We start from the raw sequence: 20,365 nt of genomic DNA, 5'->3' as shown, positions 1-20,365 counted from the left end.
ACCACTGAAACTCACCATCGTCTTGTCTTCAGTGGAAATCTGCAAATTCTCATAAACATGTATCATTAGGAATCAAAATCACTAATTCTTTGTGAGAAGTGGCACTGTATACGTACTCATCACTTTGCAATTTATTAAGACTTTCACACATGATGCTGTTTGAGCTCGACAGCCATTTTGTCAGATAGTTAACTTGAGAGGAGGTGGTGAGAAGTAACTACTAAGGAAGTAGCATACCAATATTACATCTCTGGTTAGTGGGGCAGTTGGGACTGAAACCTTTGTCTTTTGATGCTAAATTCCATGTTTTTGACACCAATGGCTACCCACAATTCAATGGAGTTGGGAAATGAGTCAACCCTTCCTTGTAGCACAATAGCTACAAGTAGAAAGAAAAGGGATGAAATTAACTGCAAATGGTTTGAATTTAATATATGCTGTTAATTCCAAAGGGGAACAGGACAGGAATTTAGGATAGAGCACAGAACCACATTGCTAATGCCATGAAGTAAAACCAATTTTAAGCAGCACACCTATGAAAAAGTCAGGTGTGACAGTTCACAAAGCAGACTAGCTTCCTTGACTTAATTGTCACCATTAAGGATACGGGAATAAATAAGAACAAATGTACATTTTTTTTATCTTTAAATATTTTTGTTCCAAAGTAATGTATGCTCATTGCATTTGGTGAAATAATGTGAAAATATTCGAGAAACAAAACCCTCTCCCAAACTCCTGCCAGAGCAACCATCTTGAGGTTCATGAACCTTTCATACTTTCTGCATGTTCATATAGACCCATACGAATTCACAGTCAGATATAGATGGGACTTGATACTGTTTTTACAAAGTAAGCTCGTATTTTAGAAATTGCTCTTCAACTTGCTTTTCTCAGTGAACAATACTTTTACCTGAAATGAGATTACATAAAAATACATACACACTTTTTCTGGAAGTGTTTGTGTGTAAAAATGATAGAGATGGACCCTTTTGGTTTAATATCTGCCTGTCTAATGAAGCCATTTGTCAGCCTTTAAAAAAAAAAATAGAGGAGGCTTCTTGCCACTTAACTTCCCTCACCGGTACCCAGGCCTGCTTTAGTCTTTTCATTCCTTTGCTATTTCTTTTTAAATGATTAAGCATTTTCCATTTATTTTGCAATTTCAGGTTTGCTGAAGTAGCTTGTTACATCTTTAGCCAAGGAATGGAATGTTTAGATGCTGCAAATGTGCATCTGTGGTATAAATCAAATATAAACTTCTTCCTATGCTGGAACATCTAATCTCTATGCTCTTAATTAAAATGAGGGCTGCAGCAAAGATAATCCTCATGACTCTCTAAAGAATTGTATAAATATAAGCACCTTTATTCACCAGAGCAATGATCTATTTGCTTTCATTCTATCACTAATATTTATATGATTTTAATTTGAAAATATCATTTTATCTTACTAGACCCCATATGGAATTAAAATTGATTAAATCCCCTTCATAATCCAAGTGCTTTGCTAGCTGTTTTACCTACACTATTCATTTACTTCTCCCCAAAACACAGAAAGAAGGGTCACTCCTATTTTATACATGTAGAAGTTGAAGTTTAAAGATGTTAAATAACTTGCTTATAGTCACACTGCTTTTAGGTAGAAAAACTGTGGGTGCCCTGCCAGCTACAAAATTCTGTCTAAGAAGAAACATTTTAAATTTCTCCTTATTTTTAAAATGAAAACCAAGTCCTATAAAACTGTTCATCACAGAAATATGTAGCTCTAAAGGAACCCAAGTGAACCCAAGTTCTGAAGGCGGTTAGATCAGAGAGCTATTTCTACCACTGGTTAGCTATATGACCACTGGAAAATTATTCAATCACTGCAAACTTTTTCTTCATCTATATAATGGAAATATTATCAAAGTTTTCTTAACAGTTTGTTGTAATGATTGAATGACATAATACATGCAAAGAACTTATAGCAGAGCCTGACACATCATGAATATTAAATGAATGTTATCTATTTACAGCAGCTATACTTGTTATAATTCTTACTCTACCTAAGATGTTACATGGAATGTTTTAACAGATGGTGTCCTCGGAATAGAGTCTGCCTATTCCTATAGGGCTATGCCTTGGTATTATAGTTCTTGTCCCACTTCCTCCCCTGTTCTCTGGCAGGACAGTTTCATTAAGAACTAGAATCTTCTGAATGGCTGGTGCCTGGCAAGCTCGTGAAGTAGATTACCTCAGTTTAAACATGCACACGCGCACACGCACATGCACATGTGCACACATGCCTCCCACTCTCACCTTTGCTTTGTCCTCTCACAGGGGTCTGTGCTGTAGGCACTGCCATGGATCTCAGGGGTATTTGCTCAAAGGCAAATTCATTGCCTTGTTCATCAATATTTATTGGATGCTTCCTACTAGACAGCAGGCACTGCACTAGGAATGCAAAATTGAGTAAGAAACAACAGCTCTAAGAACTACCAAATTGGGACAAAAATATAGTAAACCAGTGGATCCCTCAATGCCTATTCCCTGATTATGCAGACCCCCTTTGTGAAGTTTTCTATAAAGCCTAATAATTTTTTTAATTCTGAGATTATATATCTTCATATCAAAATGTCACTTTTTGTGTGTGGTAGTAAATGGCAGATATTTACTTTATCATATTCTTACTTAGAAAATGAAATGTGGGCAACTTTATATTAGTTCTCATCCTTTAAAAGTAAAAGGTCTGTAAAATGTCAAAGTGTGGCAACTAGTAACAGCAACAAACCAAATTAGATCAGTTCTAGGAAGTGCTCTGGTTCCCTAGCTCTGTGGGAGTTACTTAGTAAATATTGGTAAATGATTTTGAGTTTTATATGAATGCCCAAGGAAAAGCCTATGGAATCAAAGTTTTAAAGAGGAGATAACTCTTAAGTTTGAGTTTGAAAAAATGTGTAGGCAGTGATCAGAAAGTCAAGGGATCAGGAGGGTGTTCGTGGTAGGGGATAGCACATGCAGATTCATAGAAGAATGTGAAATAGAATAAAATGAAGCAACTATTACAGCTTGAAAAATACAACTTGTAAAAGACAGTGGTTCCTACCTTTAAGTTGTCTTTATATTCCTATCCTTTCTGTCATAGGCAACCTACTTGTAAAATTTAAAATACATACAGTATTTTAGTAAATAAATAGTAGTAAATAAATTTAGTAAATAAATAGTAAAAACAAAAGATCACTACTATGCCCTGTTAACACAAAGTTCTTTAATATATATTATTGCCCTTATTTATATTATGTTATTATTCTTGGTTTTTATAAATAAGAAAAGTGCTCAAAGAGTTTAAGTAATTGTCTCATATCATACAGCAAGCAAATAGCAGCATCAAAATTTGAATTCAGGTCTGTCTGTGTTCCCGTGGCTCATCCTCACATCACATCCTGTGCCCCATTTTATGCATTCAGTTTCCACAGAGAAATGTGGGATAAACAGGATTGGGTTTATATCAGGAGATTGGTTTCTAGTCCTGCTTCTACCAACTTGCCATCTAGATGACCCTGAACAAGCCATTTAATCTCCATGAGTCTTGATTTTCTCATCTATAAATTTGGGACAAAGGGTCTTCTAATTTCCTCATGGAATTGTGAAATATCAATGTGATAATATGTGTTAAAGTTGCCATTTTTAAAGGGCTAGATAAATTTATTATTATCCTAAAGTGTTACAGTAGCTTATATTTGAGGCCTATTTTGAATTTTCCTAAAATAGTAAATCAAGGTAATTGATCTCTAATGATGGGACTTAGACTGAGGGGGAAACATTTCTGTGAAATAGCAACCTTTCAACAACCCAAAACTCCTCAAATTGGCAGCTTTTTATTCCATGAGTTCATGATCTCTTAGTCTTTTGTAAGAAACATTTCTCTCTTTTCCTAAAGAATATTCACTTTTTGGGGGGAGATATAGTAAGAACTTTTTAAAGGAATTTTGATTAGAAAAATGCTACACTAACTTAGTTGGAATTTTTTTTTTAACTCTTTCTCACTATTTGAGGAAATGTATACCTGAGAAAACTGGGAAATGTTTTTCTGTTGATTTAGAGAAAGCACAAAAAAAGACGCCCTGGATAAAATTTTCTTAGTAGAAAGTCTGTTGAGTGCCCTATAAATCAGTGTTCATTGTGATGTAGATATCTGGTCTTAGATTTTTGGTAAACTATTTTGGAAAGCTATCACTGTGCTGCTGAGATGTGTTTTTGGCTCAAAGAATTATAGGCTTTCAGAATTGGAAGGACCAGCAATGAATCTAGAGTCTAATCTTCCTCCTTCTGATGGGTAAGGAACACAAGCCCAGAATGATATGTTGGCTATCCCTAAGTCCCATAACTTTTATTAGAATCAGATATAGAACCTATGTCTTCAAATACCAAGTCCAGTGCTTGTTCTAGTTCTTTGAGCTGGTGTTCACTTTTGTTGTTACTGTTGTTGTTCTTGGATGGAGTAAGAAGGTAAGAATTATGAAACCCATGAACAAGCAATGATCACCTGTGAACAGTACCCATTTTGTGTATTACCTGCAACTATGGATTCTACCTTTACTGGGCCAAGTGGTAACCTGGTGACCCAGAAGATGTGCAAACCACAGACCCTTACCATCTGGCTCACTATTCTCAAGATACACAAACAAATAATCAGTATTAAAATGAAACAAACAAACAAAAAAAACTTTGAGATGCAATGTATAACTGCTCTTTCAAGAGGTGGGGACTCAAGTTACCAAGTTACGAATATGATAAATGTCATTATGAAAACCAGGGACCTCAATTATAGCCATATAAGTCCCAGTGAGAGAAACCAAGTTCACCTGGCCCCGATCTTAGTATACCCAGGTGTCTTTCTGATTGGCTCTACATAATGTTCCCTCACATAACTTGCTTGCTCAAGAAGCATAAGCTAAATGAAGTCTTCAAGAAAAGTTTCTTGTACCCAGAAACCTTCCAGAATGACTCCAAATTGTGACTCTTTTATTCACCAGTTTAACTTTTTTATTTACTAAATAGATATGAGCCCATCAGACTAGAGTCTGTGTCTCTATTCTCCCCAAATTATAGAACATTAGCTTACTGGATATGGTATCTAAAACATATTCCAGTTGTCTTTTTCTTTCACTCATTCGTTTCTTCAGTGAATATTCAGCTTCTGCCATATGTCAAGCATGGTTATTAGCAAAAATGTTACAGCAGTGAGCAAACCAAACAAGTCCCCTGTCCTCGTGGAGTTTACATTCTAGTGCATCAAGTAAGAGACACACAGATAAATGAGTTAAGTGCAAATATTAGTAAGTACTATAAGGAAAAAAATAGAATAATGTGATAGAGATTGGGGAAGAGAACAGCATTAAGTAGGATAACCAGGAGGTGCCTCTTGGAGGAGATAGCGTTTGAGCTGAGACCTGAATAACAAGAAAAAATGGTGATACAAAGATTAGAGAAAGAACATTCCAGGAAGAGGGAATAGTAAGGCCAGTCACTGAGGCAGAAATAAGTTTAGCATGTTCCAGGAATCTGAGGAAGTCCAGCTTGTCTGGGAAGAGATGAGCTAATGGGAACATGGCAGAAAATTAGGTTGGAGAAGGAGTCAGGAGCCAGATGACGTAGGACTCTGTAGGTAATGATGAAGAAGCTTAGGTCTGATTTTGAGTGCTTTGAGAATCCATTAAAGAATACTAACAGGGAGAATGAAATTATCTGATTTCTATTAGAAAACCTTTCTGCTGTGCGGAGAAGTAGAGGGGCCATTGAAGAAATGAGGGGAGAGGTTATGGCAGGTGGGATTAGAGCAAGAGGGAGCAGTGCTGAAGAGGAATGCCACCTGAGCTCTCTTTTAGAGCTAGAGTCCATAGCCAACGTTTCACATGAGGAGGAGGCCAGCTTTAGGCAGCCTAATTTGCTACTAACCATTTCTACAGGTTTTTACCACCTATACAGTCATCTTTCAGGAACAGCATAAGTTTGCCACTGCTGGTGATTTTTTTTCCCCCTTGCTGTTTAGGTGTGGATCAGAAATGGATAGAGGCTAATTCTCAAATGTTTCTACCCACATGCCCTTAGGCCTTGAAATATGAACTTGTTCTTCCTCAGGATCTGGGGTAGAACATGAATGAAGCTTTCTGTCCAAGCATGAAGCTCAAAAACTCTTAAATTTTCTCATAAAAGCTTGGGAAATATCCTTGTTCACTTTAATGTAAAAACATTTTGATTACAAATTAAATTATTTTATCCAAAATCTTAAAGTGAAATCAACACACCAGAAAGATTTTTTTCTGGGGATACTTGGTCCCCAGCAAGTACCACAAACCCCAAGGTACATATGAGTATCCAAGTTTGAGAAGCACTGAGCTGACTTACATAGACTTGTCAGTTATTAATTTTGTGTTCTAGAAACAGCCCTTTAATAATGGCTTAAGGTGTGTGGTCTCTGTTAAGGACAGGCTCTTAAAGGATCAGACAAGACTTTGCATCAGAGTAAAGTCTGGGCATATTCCAGCCTCTCTACTTTTAAACTTATATTTAATGACTTGAAATCCTTTCTGGATGAACTGGAAATTCTTTCTTCTGACACAGAAAAGAAATCTTTTCTTACTCATCTTTAACCATGTATAATAGGAAGAACTGGTTGTGCCCCATGCAGACAACTGACCCTGCTTTAGAACTCACATATTAGCCTTGGAGCCGCCCTGCTCAGGGCCCCACCTTGACCACCTCCTAGCTTTGTGACTTGGGTAAGTGACATAGTCACACTTTGCCTCAGTTGTTTCATTTATAAAAGAAGCACTTGAATATTACCTCTCAAGAAAAAACCTCTCGATTAATGTTTGATATTATCAGTACTATTTAAAACAAGGATTTTCAGATGAACACCACAAATAAAATAATTTTTTGGTAAACATCCTCCATAGAATGAAAATGTAGCCACTAGTAGTATGTAGCTGCTCAAAGTTAGCTATGTATATGCTTTTTTCAACTTATCTTGCAGAGCACATTAGAACACTTTATTACAGAAAGTCTTACAATCTGAGTGCTTTATTAGGGATCTTCTTTTTTACAACTGCTGTGAATATCTAGTACCACCTGCACTGAAAATCTAATCTGGGATTCAATGGAACCAAGTATGATCAAACAACAACAAAAACAACAACAGAAACCAGTCTATCAATCTGGCCTCTGTGGCTAAACACAATTATCCTCTGGATAATTTATTGACTTTGCCCTTTTGTTATTCATGGTAGCTCTCAACAACTAACACCATGTAGCTTTTCCCTTAAAAGAAATTTTGTGGAACATGGCATCAGACTCCTTGTAGGCTTTATAAAGCGCATTATAAAACTTAACCAAATCAAAGATTCATCCGCAATGTCTCTGAATAATCTCTTTTGCTCTGTGCCTCATGCCTGACTCCTCTGACATGGAGCCTGCTATTAGAATGTCTTTTTTGAAGCAAAGTGTAGTGATGGGAAGGGGCGAGTGAGGCAAAACTAGTGAGACAGATGGAGGATAAGCCATCAAGTGGAGCCTTGGGGGGAGTTTTCTCTTTATTGATGGTGGCTCCACTAACCATTTTAGGTTTACTTACATCAACCATGAGGCATGGCTGGTAGTGCTGTCCTGCTAGAAATAGAATGAGTGGGTATACTAATGAGGAAGATGACAAATCTTAATGAAAAGAAGATATCCAAATATGTATTGGAAAACATGTTAAGCTTCTGTTCACTGTCAGGGAAATGAATTTAATGTTAGGAAAAATGAACCAGTAATGAGGATTTTAAACCTGTCTTTTATAGATATTTATTATTCCCCATAACTAATAAGTCAGCCAGACATAAATACATAGTTCTAGGCCTTATAATTTTATGGAAGATGGTTATTATACATCTATAGCTATTATTGTTAGAAATATAAGATCCACATAGACAGTTATTTAATCAGTGCTGTTTTACATTTTTTTTAGTTCATCCTTGGCCTTCGGGTCTAGTTGAGGCAAAAAGAAAAAAGATTAATGACGGACAATGGAGAACTTTGGAGGGACCTCTGTAGAAGCAGTCAACTCTGAGTTGACCCCCCCCCCACCCTGTCCTTTTACATTGCAAGTAAATTACTGTCATCAACACAGTATGCTGCTTATTTCTGGCCTTTATCTGTATGATATTTAAAAAGGGTATATATTATGACTCAGGACATGTAGACATGGCCTCTTTTTCTAGCAGTTTATTTTCACATCCATGTGTCAGGAAAGTAATAGTAGACAGAAGACAGCTGATCCCTAATTGTCCACATCTGGGTGTATACTTTGCAAATTATCCATGCCAGCATTGGAATCCCTGAGTGGCTTCCTGCCATCTCATATACCATAAGCTGCTGTCAGTGAGGTTACCATATTAATATTAATGATTGCCTTAATGAAATACAAGAAAATTATGGGATACAATTCTTGCATTCCAAAGACATCCTTTTTTTTTTTTAAAGATTTTATTTATTTGTCAGAGTGTGAGCATTGGAGAGAGCACAAGTAGAGAGAGGGGCAGAGGCTGGCTCCCCACCGAGCAGGGAGCCCAATATTGGGCTTGATCCCAGGACGCTGGGGTCACGAACTGAGCCGAAGGCAAATGCTTAACTGACTGAGCCACCCAGCCACCCCAAGACTTATATTGTATATATCATAGATTTATAAAATTATGTGAATTCTGGGTTGCATCATTCCCTTTTGCTTCTAGGTAATCTAAATTAATCTAAATCATGAAACAAGTTATATCTGAGTTTGAAAAAAAAAAAAGACATTTTAAAAATACTGCCTTCATACATTTTCTCCAGACATCCTTTTCAATCTTTATAGATACTCCTTGCCCCTTCTATTGTCTTACACCACTCTGTTTTTTCCGTAAGTTCTTATTATTTTCCCTAATTATAAAAATAATATGTATTTGTAGGGCAACTGTAAAACAAATGTAAAGAAAAACTCATGAAAATTACTATCTTACCACAGAAGGATAATCATTAATATTTAATATATTTTCTTTAAGGTTTTTTTCTATGACTGTACATGTGTTTATAAAATTTGAACCAGACTATGTACACTGGTTTTTTTTTTTCTGTTTAACATTATATCTTGAGCATTTTCTCATGTTTTTAGTAGTCTTCAAAAACATATTTTTAGCAGCTATATAATATAGAGAAACCATAATTATTTCCTATTGTAGGACCTTTTGGTTGTTTCTCAGATTTTCTTATTACAGATAATGCTTGTATAATCTTACCCTGTCTCTTAATTACATAGTTCTTTAAGATAAATGCCTAGCTCCTCATTGCCTAACTAGCACCTCACTTGGTTGCCTTATAGACATCACACCTTTAACATTTCCAAAAGCAAACTCTTGATGTTTGTCCCCAACTTACCCTTCCATAGGTAAGTGTGACCCATAATCAAGAAAAAATTCAAGCAACAGAACAGACCCAAAAATGACAGAGATGATGGGACTGGTGGACAAGAAGGTTAAAAAGTTATTATACGTGTAGCCAGTCTTTCAAAAGAGTAGGGAAAGAAATGTGAATGAAGAGGAGAGAAACGGAAGATATGAGATAAACCCATATTAAGCATTGAGTGATGAAAAGATAGTATCTGAAGTGAAAATTAATATCACAGTACACACTGGGGAAGAAAGAATTGTGAGGGACACCTGGATGGCTCAGTGGATTAAGCATCTGCCTTCCGCTCAGGTCATGATCCCAGGGTCCTGAGATTGATTCCTGTATTAGGCTCCTTGCTCAGTGGGGAACCTGCTTCTCCCTCTGCCTGCCACTCCTCCTGCTTGTGCTCTCTCTCTGACAAATAAATAAAGTCTTAAAAAAAAAAAAAAAGAATTGTGAACCGTAAGGCATAGCAATAGAACGTATCCAAATAAAATGCAGAAAGACTAAAGAAAAAAAATCCTAGTGATATGTGGCACCAGAAAAAAGCAGAATTTGGAGTACCAAGTAGTCAAAATCTTTTGACATTTGATGAAAATTATAAATCATATTGGTCTAAGACTCTCAACCTAGCCCCAAGATATTGTAAAGAGAGGAACATAATAAAAATTGATCTCTTGTCAGAACTAATGCAAGCCAAAAGAAAATGGAGCATCTTTACACTGTGGGGGTGCTGACCCCAGGGTTTATAGCCTGAGCAACAGCAGAATAGAGCTTTTATTCCTGAAAATGGGAAGGCTGTGAAGGGGCAAGCATCAATATTGGGGACAAACATCAAGAGTTGTTCTGGGAAGTGTTAAATGTGCAATATCTACAAGGCAACCAAGCGAGATGCTGATTAAGCAGTGGGGATCTGGTAATTAGCAAAGCTGGAGTCCAAGCACAGTCAGTCTGGCTCCAGAATCTCTATCTTTGTGCTGTTAAAGGTCATGCAGCTGGTATATAACAGGATCAGGATTCAAACTAACCCCAGAGTCTGGCTCTGTTTGCTGCACTACATAGGTAGCATTATTAGCTTTAAGATTTCTTGCATCTCCTCTGTGCTTCAGGTTAGACTTTGTTGTTGTTTCTGTCCATGAAGGTAGAGCTACAGTTTTCTATCATGGCAGGCATTTTGGGGAAACAGGCATAGAGAGGTTACATGAGAATCATCCAGTATCAAACAGCTAGTTAAGTGGTGAATCCAGAGTTATTCTGACCCCAAAATCTGAGCTCTTCACCCAGGTGCTACCCTGCTGTTGGATTCTGCATTTGTCACCTACTTTCTATTTGTTGTAGAACTCACAGAATCTTTATCATCTCATATTCCCAGTCTGTTAAACTGGCATAGCCACACTCTCTGCCCATTTTGTGTGCCATTATAAGAACTAAATGAGAAATAGGAAAGTGCAATACTAGGCAGCTATAAGGGTTTACTAATATAAATTCAGAGCAAGGCCTCCCATAATTGGCTTTGAAATCTCTGGCTATCACATTTACTTCAGCTGCTTCGTTCTGCCTTCATCCTGTCTCAAGACGGTAAATGAAACTTTAGAAAAAGATTAGGGGGATAAAAAACATAAAGCAAATTATCAGATGCCAATGGGTCAGGTGACAGCATTTTCCTTAGGACACAGTCTACATGAGAAAGGACTTACGTTGTTCTACTTCAAGGTCAGTCTAATTTGAAAACATTGAGGAAGAGGTTGATACTTAAATCTTTACGCAGAGACACATACAGGGCCTCCTAAATTCTTTCAGTGAGGACTTAAAATGTTCATTAAGGCAACCATATGGGGTCTGGTGTTACAGCTGGAATGACAGGCATTTAAGGACTGAACCCCTGCCTGGAACTGCACAATCCAGGAGGCCTCACTTCTCCCTGAGAAATGCTGATTGCCCCCCCCTAAATAGGCTGTAAGCATTGCAGAATCCAGCAGCCAATACCATGGGTTATTATCAGGATTAAATGAAGTAATCTGTGTAAAACACTTTGAACAGAGCCTGGCCAAAAATAAGCTGCATTCAGGTTAGCTATTTATTATTATTATTATTACTATGATGATGATTATTACTCCCCTTGACTTTCAGTCCTGGACACTGTGGTACCATGGTGCTTTTAGGACTGGCTGTCATTGTGATGATAGCATTGCTGTTTGGGGTGGTAGATGAGATCTGGGAATGAAGGAAGGGAAAATAGGATTCCAGCTAGCCTAATAAAACATAAATTTACACAATCTGTACACTTGCCTTAAAGGGTAGATTTTTAGACTTTATATTGATTTAGTGATGTTTCCTTTATATTTCAGTGTCTTTTAAAATATGTATTGATCCCAATTAAAAATAATCTACTCAAAACCAAGCCTATCTATGAAAGTTCTATAAAAAGAAAAGCCTAAATATTAAACTGATTTTTAATTTACATCTAAATTTAAAAATTCTAGAATGTTTCGTAAACATAAATATATACCTTTCCAAATACTCAAATTTACTATGCAGACACCATAGAACTTTTAAAATAAATGCAGTGTTTACTTTTGCATACTTTCATGACTTGAGCACAGAAACCAAGTATATGCATAGCAACACCTATCATGATGCTTCTCAGTTCCCAGGGGTTGTGCTAATTCCATGGCTTCATTGTATAATATTAGATTGGACCATGTATGGCTGGATACAGTTTTACATACAGTATAATATTGGGTGTAACTTTAATTAGGTAAGGCTGAATTTAAATTTGTGAAAACTAAGGGGGGCTATGTATAAGTTGCAACTGAGTATGAAACTCATAGTGAGAATGTGATCCCTGGCTAAAGCAAAGTAAGATTTTCCTCAGAAACACTGTTTTCTGTAGTTTAGAGAGAAGTACTTGGTTAAATTCTGCTTACAAAAGGTAAATTAGATAGATAGATAGATAGATAGATAGATAGATAGATAGATAGATAGATAGACAGACAGACAGACGGACAGATAGATATGGTGAAATAATGAGAGGTACTATTTCTTACCTTGCCCTGAAAAAAAATATTAATATTTGTATTCTACATACAGATCATAACATTTATCAGCTGAATATTGTGTCAAAAAATCATATAGCAATACTTGTATTCTACAGTATTGGAAGAGATAATGCAATTCAGGAATGTGACTAGTTCATTCCTTTCTCAAAACGAACAGGTCTACTGTCTAAAATTGTAGTTCCAAACTCTGACAACCCATCAGTCACCTGCAAAACTTGTGTAAAGGCAGAGTCCTGAGCCCCACCCCAGACCTACCGAATCTGGGTGTCCAAGGATATAGCTCAGGCAGTAGTAGTAAAAACAGAACCAAAACCCTCACAGGTGATTCTGATGCACAGGCAGGTTTGGAGATCACTGGCTTAAGTTCATTGTCTTTGACTTCAGAAAAATCAGATGACCAGCAGTAAAAGCAAAATGGAGCACATTGGAAGAAAACATAGCCAGGCATTTTTCCAATGTGTAAATTTTCATAAAAAACATTGGATAACTGGGGCACCTGGGTGGCTCAGTCGGTTAAGTGTCTGCCTTCGGCTCAGGTCATGGTCCCAGGATTCTGGGATCAAGCCCCACATCAGGCTCCCTGCTCAGTGGGGAGCCTGCTTCTCCCTCTGCCCCTTCCTCCCACTTATGCTCTCACTTGCTCACTCTCTCTCAAATAAATAAATAAAATCTTAAAAAAAAAAAAATTGGATAACCCTAAAACACTGACAGAATTAGTGACAATGTGCAAAGAAGGGGTATTGCTCTTAAGCAAGAGTTACCAAAAACAGAATTTGTTCAGATTTTATCATTAAAATTGCCAACTGTTGCAGGTATGCATTTACTCTATAAACACATTTTTTTTAAATGACACATTACTTTATTTTCTTTAAGTCAAATTACATCTAATCATAGGCTTCTATCATGCCTGCCTTTCTTCTTAATTTCCTCCCTGAATGTCAGTCTTTCAGGAGCTTAGACTTTTGAAGAACAAAACCAGGAAGAGAGTTTGTCTGGGAAATTCTGCTTTCCCTTCTGTATACCTATCTCCAGTGAGACGAGAGAATACAAGCATCTGCATATCTGCTGCCAACTTGGGGAGAAAAAAGCATAGTAAGTTCAAAACACAAATTAGTATTTCAGGGGCACCTGTGTGGCTCAGTTGGTTAAGCGTCCGACTCTTGGTTTCAGCTTGGGTCATGATCTCAGGGTCATGAGATCGAGCCCCATGTTGGACTCTGCGCTCAGCGAGGAGTCTGCTCAGGTTTCTCTCCCTCTACTCCCCCCCTTAATAAATAAATCTGAAAGGAAGGAAGGAAGGAAGGAAGGAAGAAAGAAAGAGCAGCTTATGTTAGTGTAATTCAGAAATGCTCTTTTCCCTAATCCCCCTTTTCTGTGAAACAAATGTTTTTATATAGGAATGTTAGATACTTCTAAGTTCCTTAAATACATAGCTACCTACCACCTTACAGCAGAACAGACAATATCCTTATGGCTAAATGCATGTCAGGGTTAGGACTAGCTGTTCACCATCTCAAGGACCTATCACAGATGCCAAATAGCTGTGATCAGAATATATCTTTCTAAATTTCTCCCATCTGCTGAATCTTTTCTGGATTGGTTAGATAGAGTAGATGGAGGGTTCAGCATTATTGATAGTTTTTAAAAAAGAAAAAGAAAAATCTCCTCCATCTGGTTTCTTTGTTCCTGTATCTTCATTCATTACAGTAGTTCATTTACAAGCAGCTCTCATTTTCATTGGATGTACTGGTCCAGTCAGGATCTCTCTGGATCCTCCAGATAAGCCAGGAGTCCTCTCCCCAGATGGACCTCAATGCCAGCCATCTCATCACTCTGTGTAACTTGTGCTCTTACTCAACCAACTGGAAATAGTTTGGCCAACAGCATACAAGGAGAGTTCTCTTACTTAAAACTCCTCAGAGCGTGAACAGGAGGGTGATCAGAATGATTATCTCAAAACTGTTTGACAGTGAGGGAGAGGAGGCTTAGGAAATGGTGAGGAGAATAGTCTTGGTGACTCTGGTGAGTATGATTAATGTTGGCTGAGTTCTGCCAATCTCGAGCATTCTGATACGTCATTTGGATATTTTTTCCTATTCATTTTCACAATAGTGCTGTCATGTGCTATCTCTCACAATGGCATAGGTTTGAAAATCAGAAAGATAAGTAGCTTGTCTAAATATGCACAGGTAGGGGCGCCTGAGTGGCTCAGATGGTTAAGCATCTGCCTTCGGCTCAGGTCATGATCTCAGGGTCCTGGGATCGAGCCCCATGTCGGGCTCCCTGCTCAGTGGAGAGCCTGCTTCTCCCTCTCTCTCTGCCTGCCGCTCCGCCTGCTTGTGCTCTCTGTCAAATAAATAAATAAAATCTTTAAAAGAAATAAAAATGCACAGCTAATAGGTAGTAGAATTGGGACTCAAACTTGGTCTGTGTTTCACTAAAATGTGTTACTACCTAGGAGATTAAATATGTGTAAAATTCCTCAAATACACATAATCCACTTAATGTCCCCAAGAGTTGAGGAAATTTATTAAAATAGAAGTTTTCCTATAAAAGGTTTCATATGTTGTGCATTATTATATTTTCAGAATATCTTCCACTTTCCCCCTTCATGTTTCCATGCTCTGATCAACCTAACCAGGTAACTAACTGGCTTTACCAGTTACCCTGCTCCCTCTTGCTGTGCCCTTGACCAAACATGCTTCCCTCAGCCACCACTTCATTTTCATGTGTTTCAATCCTATCTACTGGTACTGGCCCAGCTCCAGTACCCCCTGCGAAGATTCTCCCTGCTGGATACCATTTCCTCTTAATCTGAATTCCCAAGATAGTCTTATCTTTCCCTCCCATCACAGTTAACCAGTTTGGATCTATTTTACTACACACACACACACACACACACACACACACACACACATACATATCCTCTCTCTAAGACAAAGTGATGCTTAAGGGAAGCGTCTATGTCTGTATCAGATTTTTATCATCCACATCACCTAGATTAGTACATAAAAATAGCTATTGACTAAGCATCTACCATATGGCGGTGATTCGTTAAAGCCTTGCATAGATTATCTCACTTAATCTCACAGCAGTCCTATAAGGTAGATTTTAAGGTAAGCCACATTCTAGATAAGGCAGCCAAGATTCAGGCAACTTCAGTAACTTCCCCAGTCACGCAGCTAATTAAGCAGCAGAGCAGTATTCAAACCCAGGTCTCATTGCCTGTAAACTCATACTCCATCCACCATGTTCATAGCTTCCCTGTATGTTCTCTAAATACATAAATAGGGGCGCCTGGGTGGCTCAGTCATTAAGCGTCTGCCTTCGGCTCAGGTCATGATCTCAGGGTCCTGGGATCGAGCCCCGCATCGGGCTCCCTGCTCCGCGGGAAGCCTGCTTCTCCCTCTCCCCTCCCCCTGCTTGTGTCTCTCTCTGTCAAATAAATAAAATCTTTAAAAATAAATAAGTAAATAAATAAATACATAAATAGATGGTAGATGAATGAGTAAATGCATTAGTAAAAAAAAAAAAACACAGTCGTTAATTTGTTTTAATTGTTATCATTTCTATAAAAGAATTCTGGCTAGCACATAGTTTCTCTGAAGTAGACTAAACCTTAACTAGGATCCTCTTAATAAATGAATATATTTGCATAACTGGAGCCATTTGAGATCTGACACATTTAAACAGGAAATATGGTGATGCCAGTTAAGTCCTCCTGTTAGTCACAACCAAATATTCATAATGCTGCATTGCCACTCATATAATACCTTGTTAGTACCTACGTATCACATAGAAATAAAAGTTGCTCAGTATTAAAGAAAAATCAGCCCTAAAGTGGGGAAATTTATTTTTTATTTCTGACTCATTTGAGAATATGTAGATTTCTGGGGCTGAATGAACAAGACCCAACATAAATCCCTAACAGTCCTCTGGAATAGAAAAAAAATATGTATTTTTTTAAAAGTAACTTAAAATACAGGAAAATATAATTAAGGAAATCAAAATTACCTATAATTCCACCACTCGGAGAAAGCACCATTAACATTCCAATGACTTTTCCTAGCATACATATAGACATACAGATATGCTTCTCATAAAATTGGCAGCATGCTATATATGCCGATTCATGGCAGATTCATATGCAGATTCTTAGCTTCTACAATGAACAATTTGTAATGTCCTTTAAAAGTCATTTAAAAACATGTAATATTGAGAGAAAATAAAAATTTAATGTGAACATATTTCCCAGAAGTGATATTCAGCAAATTCTCTGGCATATGCTTCCAAATTTTTTTCTCATCATCTATTATATAAAATTGGGATCATACTTCATCTTTTTTATTGTTTACAAAAACTGGGTTAAACTGCATATGCTATTTTTACTGCTTTCTTCAGTTAATTGTAGGTTCTGAGTATCTTTCCATGTCATCAGATCTTACACAGCAATATTTTTAATACCTACATGTCTGTTCAATGCTAATGAACACATGTGGTTTTTCCAGTGTTTTGCTTTCACAGACTTTGTGATAATGATAATCTGTGTACACCTGCTGTACTCTGTTTCACAGGACAGATCCCTGGAAGTGGGATTTCTGGGTCATAGGTTTAGCAGTTTATACCACCAGCACTGGTGTATGAGGAGGGTCTTTGCAGCTATTAGAGAAAATGTAGATGGTGCTATGTGTGCTAACTTAGAAGGATGTCTGTCAGAATATGTAAATTTAAAAAATAAAAGCAATAGCATAATAATATGTATACTATGATCAAGATCAAATGTCTATCTAAAATTATATATCTGCATATAGATTTGGGCATAGATATAAATTGAGGCACAGATACAGAGATATAATATTGAGCAGTGGGTATACAAAAATAAATGAAGCACATTTGCTGACTTAATGCAGCAAACCAAAAGGAGCATCAGAGTAAAAAGGTAAACTGTACCCCAGTGTGAATGAATATGCTGCAAGGCAGAATATTGGTCGTGGACAGGAGCTTAATGGCAAAGGGGCCAGCTGGTTGCCAGATAAAAGAATGACATCCAGTTAATTGGAATTTAAACAACAATAAACGATAAATAGATCTTTAGTATAAATATGTCCCAGGCAATATTAACATTTATATTAAAAATTATTCATTGTTAACTCAAAATTCAAATTTAACTGAACATTCTTTATTCTTATTTGCTATTTCTGACAACCCTGGGCATGGCTGTAAATATGATTTTGTCATCATAAGAGGAAATCATCTCTTAAGAATGAATTTCCATCCACAAAAATGACTAGAAATGGACATATTAAGCAGGTCACTGCCAGATTTCCTGTTCGAATACCTGTGATAGTCATGACATTTATTGAGTGCCTGCCAGGCACTGTGCTAAGTGCTATTCAAGCATCATTTCATCTAATACTCAGAAGGCTGTAAGAGGTAGGCACTATTCTTGCTTACAGGAGAGGAAACTGAGGCTTAGAGGTAAACAAATTGCCCATGATCACATGGCTTATAAAAGTAATGGGGCTGGAACTAGAGTCCAGACAATCAGACTCACAGCTTGCTCTCTTTTTCTATTCTCTACTGCCTTTAAAATAGGGGCTGTAATTGCCAAGATGACCAAGAATGTAGTTAGACCCTTGAGGGAAAGTTTATGCTAGAAAAAAGAGTTTACAAAACAACAACAACATAATGGTTACCCACCCAGACTTTGCAGCCAGACAACCTGGGTTCAAAGTCCAGCCCCCCCACCAACAAGTCAGCCATGTGAGGGGAGACAAGGTAGCGCTAAGCCTTGCAGATACTATTATATACATCTTAGGATTTATGGGAGGATTACAGGATGTAGAATATACAAAGCGTATGTAACACAGGGCCTGCCTCCTAGTAGGTTCCCAAGATATATGTACGTAGTTGTTATTTTTATCATTTAAAATATATCAGAGTACAAAACCAAGTGACAGGCATTAAGAATAGACTGTATGGGAGTTTAGAAAGGAGAAAAATCTACAATCAGGTATACTTCAGAAGGATTTGTGGAGAAAATGGGAGCGAGACCCTTCTTAGGAACCAGGAACAACTGATACATTTACATATACGAATACAGGGTTGGAAGAAAGGATCAATATGTGTAAATTTTGAAGTAACGTGAAGCATCAGCCCAAGGGAATTTAGGACTTCAGTCTATGTCTTGGTCTGAAATCCCAGTAGAAGTGCTTCTTAGCTGGTGGTCCTCTCCAAAGAGAGCAAAGCAGTGCTGTAGCTGTCTCTTGTTCTTATGGATGTCTTATCCTTTCTTCCGGGCCATAAGGCAGTCTTTATAACCTGCTTGCAGTAACAGGCCCAGAAGAGTAAACGGTATAACAGCTGCATGAAATAGAGGAAAACGGACCATTGCAAAGGGATGGGAAAGAAATCCATCTAAGTGATTTGGTTAAAGCCACCTCACCCTTCCTGTTGATAAGTATAGAATTATATTTGAACATTATTTTTTTCCTCCTAGGAGCTGCTGTTGTACTCAAGCTGAGCTTTCTTTCAGTTAAAGGTGTAAAGTATTTTCTCCCCTACAGACTCTGTATTAATAACATAAAATTGGCATACAGAAGTAGATAGCGGAATTAACATTTTGCATTCTATTTTAGAAGATATGATTTGGCTAAACATATTCAGAAATTTTTATGTAGGTGTGAATTTAAAAACTCAAGATCTTATCAGATCCAGAAACCTTTGGTTTAAGTGTTACAGATATAAATAATCTTGGAGCCTCTGAGGAAAGAAAATTATTGTAGAGGTAAATGTTTTGTTCCATAAGATTATGTTTTAATATCACGGTAAACAGAAACCCTAGGGAGATAATTAAGCTTTGGGCCTTCTTTTGGGGACCTTTGTGATGTTCCATATTTTTTTTTATCATTCAAACTTTTTTGTTTCCAAATTTGTATCCAAAAGGAATGGTCCTGCTTTCTTTCTCTATACCATTTTTGAATAGTACTGGCTGGAAATAATGATGTGTTTAGTTACCCATCAGGTCAAGTTTAAGAATACCAGTGGAATGCCCAGCTCACCTCAGACCACTGTGCCTTGCCTACATCTCTGCTGGAAGGGCAAAACCGAAAGGGTCAGGTGGCTCATCCCCCAGCAAATGAACAGGGTGTGTACTTGACCCAAAGGATGCCAATCCAGAGGCTAGCTGGTGCCCAGCAATGTGATTCAGTCAAAAAAAGCGAACTGGGTCTATTGAGTTCTCTCAGGAATTTTTAATTAAAAGGCAGCCCGAATGAACACCTGTCAGTGAAAAATGAAGCTAATAGGTAATGATGAAAAGGAGACCAGAGGGTCTGTCATGAGTCATGTGCAAGTTGGTGTTGTTAGGAAGCAGAAATAAGAGCAGCAGGAACAGTGAGATAGAGAGTATCTCATTTATAAAATACCAGTTAAAGAAGGTCATGGCTAGAGAGAGGAGAAGGAAGTAGCAGAAAGAGAAAAGGTGTCATCTTGATGGGAAAGCTCTAGAGTTGAAACAGTTCACTATATCCCATCTTCCAGAGCTCCACCAATTCAGCTTTTCCTAAATTCCCATGCACATATGCCCTGTCACCTGCAGTAGTTCAGTTGTCTCTCTGCTCCTTGCAATCAAATTTCCTTGAGAACAAGATTTTGCTCAATTAGCAGAGGGAACATTTTATCTTACTCACTACCATATATATATGGTACCTCTCTCTGGGCCTGGTACAGGGTAGGTTTTTGGTAAATATAGATGAAATAAATGAATGAATGTAAAAATGAACAGTACAAATGATTGAACTCTCATTGCATTCAGTGTGAAGAGCACTAACCTCCATGGCTTTCTGTCACTGGCAGATTTTAGAC

At 37.5% G+C, this 20,365-nt stretch overlaps 1 protein-coding gene across 26 annotated transcripts in view; it reads left to right on the top strand.

Moving 5' to 3' along the window:
- The window catches only part of DLG2 (discs large MAGUK scaffold protein 2), a 1,693,368-nt gene that overhangs the window by 1,222,246 nt on the left and 450,757 nt on the right, over positions 1 to 20,365 (top strand). The window lies entirely within an intron of this gene.

Source organism: Phoca vitulina, unplaced genomic scaffold (genome assembly GCF_004348235.1).
Source record: "Phoca vitulina isolate PV1807 unplaced genomic scaffold, GSC_HSeal_1.0 scaffold74, whole genome shotgun sequence".
In the NCBI taxonomy this organism is placed as follows: Eukaryota; Metazoa; Chordata; class Mammalia; order Carnivora; family Phocidae; genus Phoca; species Phoca vitulina.
The sequence above is the reverse complement of the archived record's forward strand: the minus strand, read 5'-3'. Positions and strand labels throughout refer to the sequence as shown.